The sequence below is a fragment of the Lemur catta genome, chromosome X (genome assembly GCF_020740605.2).
Source record: "Lemur catta isolate mLemCat1 chromosome X, mLemCat1.pri, whole genome shotgun sequence".
Taxonomy (NCBI): Eukaryota; Metazoa; Chordata; class Mammalia; order Primates; family Lemuridae; genus Lemur; species Lemur catta.
The window spans coordinates 32902595-32910239 of NC_059155.1; the positions used below are offsets into that span (position 1 = coordinate 32902595).

The 7645-nt window shown below is 41.3% G+C and overlaps 1 non-coding gene across 1 annotated transcript; it reads left to right on the top strand.

Annotated features, from left to right (window-relative positions):
- Positions 1 to 267: 267 nt before the first annotated feature.
- LOC123629003 lies at positions 268 to 374 on the top strand. The gene has a single exon (XR_006731876.1). It is a non-coding gene; the product is annotated as a small nucleolar RNA U13 (small nucleolar RNA).
- Positions 375 to 7645: the final 7271 nt, after the last annotated feature.

Consider the following 7645-nt stretch of genomic DNA (forward strand, 5'->3'; position numbering starts at 1 on the left):
TCAGAGCCAGGAATTCAACCTACATTGTAACTATGCTTCCAGATGGATGGGAAGAAACCATCAAGACAGGAAACTAGCGGGGTGTGAGGAATGAGATAAAGTGACTGAACTAGACAAGTATACTTGTGCAGTAAGGGGTGCAGTGGATATGGTATGGTGTTATTTCAGTTCTACTTAACTCTTCAGAGGCATTTAAGTTAAGAGAATACCAAAGAATTACAGACCACATTCTTTAAAGGCCCTTGTTATATGATTAAGACGGGTTCGATCCTTTTGTAGTTCATAAGCACAATGACTGGGTGTTCATGGGGATATGTGAGATGTGCCTCCCTCAAACAAACCCTGTTACAAGTCGACACATTACCCGTCTGACATGGGGGAAAAAAAAAAAAGATTGGTTGACCAAAGTTTTGGTCTCTAAATCCTCTGCATCCAAATTAGTTGGATGAGCTGACTTTTTTGCTATTGAGGTGAAATTCACATAACATAAAATTAAGTATTTTAAAGCAAACAATTCAGTGGCGTTTAGTACATTTACAATGTTGTACAACCACCACCTCTGTTTGATCCTGAAACATCTTCACCCCAAAAGAAATTCCAGGCCCGGCGCGGTGGCTCACACCTGTAATCCTAGCACTCTGGGAGGCCAAAGCGGGCGGATCGTTTGAGCTCAGGAGTTCAAAATCAGCCTGAGCAAGAGCGAGACTCCGTCTCTACTAAAAAATAGAAAGAAATTAGCTGGACAACTAAAAATATATAGAAAAAATTAGCCGGGCATGGTAGTGCATGCCTGTAGTCCCAGCTACTCGGGAGGCTGAGGCAGAAGCATTGCTCAAACCCAGAAGTTTGAGGTTGCTGTGAGCTTGATGCCACGGCACTCTAGCCAGGGTAACAGAGTGAGACTCTGCCTCAAAAAAAAAAAAAAAAAAAAGAGATTCCAGTATCTATTAAGCAGTTGATACCCATTTCCCTTACTCCAGCCTCTGAAAACCACCAAGCTGCTTTCTGTCTCAATAGATTTGCTTATTCTGGACATTTCGTATAAATGCAATCATATAATATTTGACCTTTTGTGTTTGGCCTCTTTCACTTACTATACTGTTCTTGAGCTTTATTCAGGTTGTGGCATGTATCAGTATTTCATTTCTTTTTATGGCTAAACAATACTCCATGGTATGTATATACCAGAATTTCTTTATCCATTCATTTGCTAATGAACACATGGACTATATTCACCTTCTGGCTATTGTGAATAGTACTGCTGTGAATATTCATGTACATATAATTGGAGAGCTTCTTACTTATGCAGGTTTTAAGCCCCACCTTAGTTCTTCTGAATCAAAATTCTGTGGATGGGGCCAGATATCCCCATCCATTTTAAACAAGCACTCCAGGTGATTCTAATAGTTTCAGATTCATTTTGCTCTAGTTTGGGGTGGGAATCAGAGTCTAGGTGGGGTTAAAATGACATTGTCGTGTCTATATTTCCCTATCTACAGTTAAACTTCTTGCACTAAGCTCATCTCTCACAACTACAGATTTTGCCTATTCTAGTAACAAAAGTTTCTTTTAAATTGGCTCACTCCTTGGAAAATACTCTGTTTATTAAATACCCTACAATTAATCTTTTGACAATAGTATCTGGTGCTTCTGAGACCACTGAGTGATGCAGAAATTAATGGATAAAAACCATCTGATCAGCACTCTGGGAGGCTGGGGCGGGAGGATCATTTGACCTCAGGAGTTCGATACCAGACTGAGCAAGAGCGAGACCCTCTGTCTATTAAAAAACTAGAAAGAGGCCAGGCGCGGTGGCTCATGCCTATAATCCTAGCACTCTGGGAGGCCGAGGCGGGTGGATCGCTCGAGGTCAGGAGTTCAAGACCAGCCTGAGCAAGAGCAAGACCCCGTCTCTACGAAAAATAGAAAGAAATTATATGGACAACTAAAAATATATATAGAAAAAAATTAGCTGGGCATGGTGGCACATGCCTGTAGTCCCAGCTACTCGGGAGGCTGAGGCAGGAGGATTGCTTAAGTCCAGGTGTTTGAGGTTGCTGTGAGCTAGGCTGATGCCATGGCACTCACTCTAGCCCGGGCAACAAAGCGAGACTCTGTCTCAAAAAAAAAAAAAAAAAAGCCATGGATACCAGAAGGCAGGAATTATAGGGGTATCTTGGAATTTTGTCTATAACAATAATAGACTAATTTTGGGCAGGACCAGAAGGTACAAGTAAGTTTCATCAGCAAGTGATCAAACTCCTTAAACACCAAGTCCTGTCACATTGCCCTGTCTCCCTCAATCCATGCTTATGGTGTCTTGGGGGTATTCGTTATGGTTAGTTGATAGAGACAGGAAAAATCTCAAGCCTGATTTACAGATGGGTCTGCAAGATATTCTACTATCACCTGAAAGCTAAGAACTGAAGGATAGCCAGAGGTAGACCTGCATCGATTCCTAAGAATTTGCTAATGGTTTAGCTGGATGGTTAGAGTCTTGAAAGGAATAAGATTGGAAGATTGGTGACAAGGAAGTCTAGGGAAAGGTATAGGATAGACGTTTTTGAATCGGCACAGATTGTGAAGATATTTGTGATCCGTGTGAATGTACACCAAAGGGTGTGCATAGCAGAAAAGATTCTTAACAATTAGGTAGGCAAAATGACACACTTGTGGATGGCAGTCAACTTCTTTTTCTAGCCACCCAAGTGCTTGCTCAATGACCCCATGAATATAAGAGTCCACAGTGACAGGGATAGAGGCTATGCATGAACTCAGCAACTCAACTTCCTCTTGTCAAGGCCAACCTGGATAATACTACTGCTAAGCACCTAATCTGCCAAGAGTAGAGACCAACAATGAGTCTTGAATATAGCATCAGCTACTTGGTAGCGGATTGTTTATATTGGACCTCTTTCATCATGGATGGGGAAGAGTTTCATTCTCACAGGAATAGACACATATTCTGGATATGGATTTGTCTTCCCTTCCCAAGATGCTTCTTCCAATAGCACCATCTGAGGACTCATAGAATGCCTTATCCACCATTATGGCACTCCATACAGAATTACAGTCATGTGTTCCTTAAGAATAAGAATGCATTCTGAGAAATGTGTTATCAGTCAACTTTGTCATTGGGCAAACATCATAGAGTATACTTAACACAAATCTAGATGGTCCAGCCTATTGCTCCTAGGCTACGAACCTGTACAGCATGTTGCTATACCGAATACTGTAGGCAATTGTAACACAATGATAAGTATTTATGTATCTACACATATCTAAACACAGAAAAGGTACAGTAAAAATATATTAATAGTATAATAGATAAGAAATGGTACAACTACACCTGTAGAGGGCACTTCCTATGAATGGAGCTTACAGGACTGGACGTTGCTTTAGGTGAGTGAGTGAGTGAGTGGTGAGTGAATTGGAAGGCCTAGGACACTACTGTACAGCACTGTACGCTTTATAAACACTGTACACTTAGGCTACACTAAATTCATAAAATTTTTTTCGATCTTCGATCTTCAATAATAAATTAACCTTAGCGTACTATAACCTTTTTACTTTATGAACTTTACAAAAATTCCTTTAACGTTTTGTCTCTTTTGTAACAATACTTAGCTTAAAACACAAATATTGTACAGTTGTACAAAAATATTTTCTTCCTTTATATCCTTATTCTATAAACTTTTTACTATTTATTTATTTATTTATTTATTTTACTTTTCAAAACCTTTCTATTAAAAACTAAGACACAAGCACACACATTAGTCTAGGTCTACACAAGGTCAGGGTCATCAGTATCACTGTCTTTCACCTCCACATCTTGTTCCACTGGAAGGTTTTAGGGGCAATAACATATGTGGAGCTGTCATCTCATATGATAATGATGCCTTTTTCTGGAATACCTCCTGAAGGGCCTGCATGAGGATGATTCATAATTAACTTTTTTTTAATAAGTAGAAGGAGTATACTCTAAAATAACAATACAAAGTATAGTAGATACCTAAATCTGTAAATCAGTTGTTTATTCCATTATCAAGTATTAAGTACTATACATAATTATACGTGCTATACTTTTATATGACTAGCAGTGCAGTAGGTTTGTTTATACCAGCATCACCATAAACATGTGAGTAAAATGTTTTTGTTTTTTTTTTTTGAGACAGAGTCTCGCTCTGTTGCCCGGGCTAGAGTGAGTGCCGTGACATCAGCCTAGCTCACAGCAACCTCAAACTCCTGGGCTTAAGCAATCCTACTGCCTCAGCCTCCCAAGTAGCTGGGACTACAGGCATGCACCACCATGCCCGGCTAATTTTTCTATATATATATTTTTAGCTGTCCATATAATTTCTTTCTATTTTTCGTAGAGACGGGGGTCTTGCTCTTTCTCAGGCTGGTCTCGAACTCCTGACCTCGAGCGATCCACCCGCCTCGGCCTCCCAGAGTGCTAGGATTACAGGTGTGAGTAAAATATTTTGATACGACCTTAAGAAGGCTGCAATGTCACTAGGAGATGGGAATTTTTCTGCTCCATTATAATTTTAGGGGACCACTGTGGTGTATGTGGCCCATCATTCACTGAAATGTAGTTACGGGGTGTATGACTGTATGTATGTCCAAGGAACTCACCTCACAGTAAAGGAAGTATGCAGCAAGGCATGCTATCCATGGGAATAACCGGTCTTATGACACAACCCAGAAGCTGCTGGTCTAATTGAAAGGTGTTTTCTTCCCTGCTTGTGTTCCTGAATTGCCCTCATTTCTCTCCCGAGCATCCTCTATTCCCTCTCACTCTCAATCCTTAGGAACTTGGCCTTCCTAATAAAGACCGTGGATCAGTATTCATCTCTTTGTAGCTACCTTCCGGGCTGATTATCTGACACTGGACACAAATCATGCTCCTTGATCAGCCCTTTGCTGCCCTCACCTGGCCTAATCCAGTGTCTGTCACAGTTGACTAAACCACTGGCTGGCAGAGGTTCAGCTCTGCCCTAGTTCTGATAAGGGTTCACAGGAATAATTACCTAGGGAATTCATGCTAATGAATCCCCTCCTCTGGAAGACAGGGATGACTGGCCAACTCAATATGATACCATCAAAAGGGAAAATTCAGCTACTTTGAAACAGCTTGTTTTACAATTATTCAGGACTACTTATGGCTACATCAGCTTTACATGAGGAGAAAACAAAGTGATATGAGAGCCCCAGTCCTCACATGGTTGCCTTTTTGAGCTCAGTTCAGTTCTGGATCTCTAAGTTCTGGGACCTACCTAAGATGTAACTATTTCTGAACATCAAACCTCTCTTCCTATCATGGAATCACATGCTACTCCAAACAAGGGGATGGGCAATGAGGGCACTTTCCCTGTTACTTAAGTGTGTGTCACATACGATGGCAACTTGGACCTGGCAAGGGAAGTTCATTCTCTTGGAAGCAGAGAACTTGAACCATTTCCCTTAAGAACTGTCAAAAGAATCGCATAAATTGATACTGTCATTCATGAGCAATTTCTTGGCCAACCAAGACATCTAATCTTTTGACCTAGAAATCACTTAACATCATAAGATTTCAATGAATTAGTGATTACAAAGTTTCTATGGGAAATAGTAGCTCACTACAGCATTAAAATGCAGGCTCTGACCTTTTCTGAGTAACAACTAAGCCTGCCTTTACATAATAATATGTGATATCTGGAGAGTAAAGCGTATGTCTCTTTAATTAATTGACTAGAAACAGATTTATAAAACAGAAATGGAAACACCAGCTGGTAATCTTCCTTCCTGCTGCCATAATAATTCTTTTATTTACTTCAACTCTTGACACGGGGAGGGAATCTTTATTTGTTGCCTCCTCAAAGTTTGCATCTCTGAACATTCTCACCCATGGTGCTCTGAAAGAATTAGCCGTGTACTAAAGAGCACATGCCAGGATGTCAAGAGACTTCAGTTGTGCGCTCAAGGATGCCTGAGTTCCAGCTGTGCATCTAACAGCCCTGTGACTTTGACCTCAGTTTCCCCATGTATACGTTGAAGGAGTTGGACTAGATGATCCCTAAAGCTCCTTTGAGTTCAAACATTCTATGATTCTAATGTTTTAGATACAAAGAATCATCTCGCTTACATTCGTCCTTTCTTTTTTTTTTTTTTTTGAGACAGGGTCTTACTCTACCACCCAGGCTACAGTGCATTGATGTCATCATCATAGCTCACTGCAGCCTCAGACTCCTGGGCTGAAGCGATCTTCCTGCCTCAGCCTCCCAAATAGCTGGGATTACAGGCCCACACCACCAAGCCCAGCTAATTATTCTATATATATTTTTTTTTTGTAGAGATGGGGTCTTGCTCTTTCTCAGGCTAGTCTCGAACTCCTGACCTTTAGCGAACTTTCCACCTGGGCCTCCCAAAGTGCTAGGATTACAGGAATGAACCAACGCACCCAGCCAAATATAAAGAATCATTCCACTTACATTCTTTCATTTCCTATCCATTGGAAGGATCTTTGTTAGAACAGCAATTAAATTTACCAAGAGATTCTAGTCATGAACACTTTTGTCCATTATGTTTTGTCCATTGGTGACAACATTCAAACAGCTGCAACTAGCTACAGCTATTTACTCCTTTAGGACTCCTTGCTAGTCCCTGATTCTCCCTCACTTCTAAACATCGGATTGCTCAGGGCTCAGGCCTTGGGGCCTCTTCTCCATCTTTCTTTACCCCTCTAGTGATCTCATCAGCTCTCATGGTTTAAATACCATCTATCTGTACAGTGACAACTCCATAATGTATACCCCCAGCCCAGACCTCTCCCCTATATTCCAGCCATATATACCCAGCTGCCTATAATACATCTGTTTTTAGAAGTGTAATAGGCACCTCATACTTAACATAACCAAAAAGAGCCTCCTCATCTTCTCACCAAAACTAGCTCTTCCATCATTCTTCCCATCTTAGCAAACAGCAACCCATAATTTCAGTTACTCAGGCCAAAACCTTGGAGTCATTCATGACTTCTCTTTCTTTCACACTCTCTATCCAATCTGTTGGCAAATCCTGCAGTTGCTATCTATAAAATAAATGTGGAATGTTACCACTTCTCACCATGTCCACCGCTACCACCATGTTCCAAACCACTATCATCTCTCACCTAGATCATTGCAGTAGCCTCCTCATAGTCTTCCTGCTTCTGATTTTACTGTCCTGTAGCCAGTTCTCCCTATGGTAAACAGAGCAATTCTGTTAAAATGGAAGATTATATCAGCCTTGGGCTTCAATATTCTCATGGTTCCCTACAAAAGACAAAGCCCTTAGAGTGGCCTATAAAAACCTAAACAATATCCCTGACCTGGGGCGGTGGCTCATGCCTGTAATCCTAGCACTTGGGAGGCCGAGGTAGGGGGATCATTTGAGCTCAGGAGTTCGAAACCAGCCTGAGCAAGAGGGAGACTCCGTCTCTACTAAAAAAATAGAAAGAAATTAGCCGGACAACTAAAAATATATAGAAAAAATTAGCCGGGCATGCTGTAGTCCCAGCTACTTGGGAGGCTGAGGCAGAAGGATCGCTTGAGCCCAGGAGTTTGATGTTGCTGTGAGCTAGGCTGACGCCACGGCACTCTAGCCCTGGCAACAGAGACTGTGT